The sequence below is a fragment of the Euprymna scolopes genome, chromosome 46 (assembly GCF_053919585.1).
Source record: "Euprymna scolopes isolate OS-2025 chromosome 46, ASM5391958v1, whole genome shotgun sequence".
NCBI lineage: Eukaryota > Metazoa > Mollusca > Cephalopoda > Sepiida > Sepiolidae > Euprymna > Euprymna scolopes.
Window position 1 is genome coordinate 103859030 of NC_136527.1, and position 2500 is coordinate 103861529.

Here is a 2500-nt window from a genome sequence, read left to right on the forward strand (position 1 = left end):
TCTTCTGATCTCGAGCTTCCCCAACTGTACTGACATGCAGAAGTTCAAGTGTAATGTGAACTGACATCTTGTGCTAAGTTCGCTACATAGCACCACTGCAACTTAGGTCCCTGATAGTAGCCTCCTACATCAAAGTGGCAACGTGCCTTGTTTGGAGTGAAAATGTAATAAAAATAAAAGAACACTTAAAGCAATTCTCTTGCTAGAAACAGTAACTAACATACATGCAAGAATCATACAATATATGGAATTAAATGAAAGATTAATGTAGCGGACCTTTTGTATATATCAATCAAATTGTGAACAAGCAAGCAAACAAACAGACAAACAGATAGGAATACGTATTTATATATATATAAGCGAAAATATGTCTATGTATGTATGTGTGTTCGTTTTTTGTGTATGTCTACAAAAGGCTTTTTTGGCCGCCATTCTCGGTTGGCTCACTCCATCTTAAAACTTTTTAATTTACCCAACTTTCACAAGCTATTTTTGAGATTTTTTTGATTGTCGTGTAGCGGGGAAAACAGAACTGGCTTCCAGCGCAAAACTAGGTCAAACATCAGGCAACTTAACGTTCTCGCACTTGTTAATTTCGCTTTATAAACGTCAACTTAAGACACTTATCAATTCGTCTATTCCCATGGTCGAGATAGTTAGGTCGCAAGTTTTTTTTTTTTTTTCCATTTCCTTTCCACCTCTGCGTCAAAGGTTCGGGGTTCAAGCCTATCTTTCTACTAAAACTTTTTTTTCTTTTACACCTCCAAACACTTTTTTTTTTAAACAGGGTTGTTTTGATCTACCTAAACACACACACACACACCTCCAAACACCGGGGCAACGCCGGGTAACCCCCACTAGTATATATATATAAGAACAAGTAGTTAATAAAACATGTTAAAAAACACTTTGGAAAAGAGTTAAAAACATATTTAATTTTAAAAAGGAAACACGAAATAAGTGGATAGTCCCTTATCTGCAGAGTTTCGAAGAAATACTTTCCTTCTCATCGGAGGGTAAGAATTAGCAAAATGTGGGATCGGATTTTGCTTGCAAAAGTATTTGATGAAACTACAAGTAAGTCATAGATCTTATTTGATAACAAAAAATGAAGCAGAGGGAATATGGTGAATAAAAAAGTGATTTCACGTGAATTGATAGTCTGGTGAAAGGTAAGGTATCCAATGATGGTAAAATGCAGAATCCAAGAAAATTAGTAAACTTTCCATTCGCACAAGTAAAATCCAAGGGAATCGCGTAATTTGGAAGATGATCCAAAGTAATCCAAACGGCAGAAATCCGTGGAATAATTCACAAATGGGTGCAAGGGAAAAAGGGAATGAGTTCAAATAATATTATTAAAAGAAAGATAAGATGTTAATAGCAAAAATGAAATGGAAGAAATTTAAAACACGATTGTCAAGGCTGGGCTGATTTTGGAAGAATCATTTTCATGGAAGATTTTTCCAAAATCAGCCGTGGATCATTGACACTAATAACGCCCCACGCCAAAACTGAACCTCCACCACCTTGCAGTGTTGAAACTGTACACCTAGCCTCACAAATTAAATACCTTCAATCTGTTCTTAATTGTAGAAAGAGAGCACTTTTTAACAAAATTACACTGTTGTTGGATTTGAGGAGCTGTTTCAAATCTGTTTCTGAGGCTGCGGATCTTCCATAGCATTGTCTTTTCTACAAGAAGTACCTCTAAGATGATAAAATGAAGGGGGCATCACGAACACTTCCGGTGATTTGGTGTTTTTGCACAGCCCTTCGTACCGTTTTCTCATAAGATTTCAATCTGCGGCCGATTTCTCGACTGTTGTTGGATTTGAGGAACCGCTTCAAATCTGTTTCTGAGGCTGCGGATCTTGATAGCATTGTCTTCCCTGCAAGAAGTAACTCTAGGACGACCAGAGTTAGGTGACAGTCATTCGTGCCGCTTTCTCATAACGTTTCAATCTGCGGCCGATTTCTCGAGTGGATAAACCAGAAAGGTTGAGATTAATGGGCTCCTGGCGATCACTAAGAGAGATTTGAGGTTAGGGTTAAGGTAAGGGCTAAGAAAGATTCGAGGTATATGGACTAAATGTTATGCTGTATGACCTCGGAACAACAACAATTACGATTCGAGATGCTGAAAGGTGGATATTTTAAGCTCATTTGTTGTTGTGGAGTTTGCTTTTCCCTTCTCGATTTGAAGCTAATTTTTTAAATTGACGTGAGCACAAGGATCATCATCATCATCATCATCATCATCATCATCATCATCATCATCATCATCATCATCACTGTTACATCTAACAACGTGAAATCCCCTCAGCTTGTGTCAAAAAGACCACCCAGATGCTGACCGCTTCCTAGCCCAGCAAGCAAGGCCACTCCGCGTTGCCCGGCCCACCATCTGGTTACATATATATCCTCGAGTGTACACGGGTTTAGGGTTAGGGTTAGGGTGAGGATGTTTTTCCCTTTAATAAGGTTTTGACTATTTTCG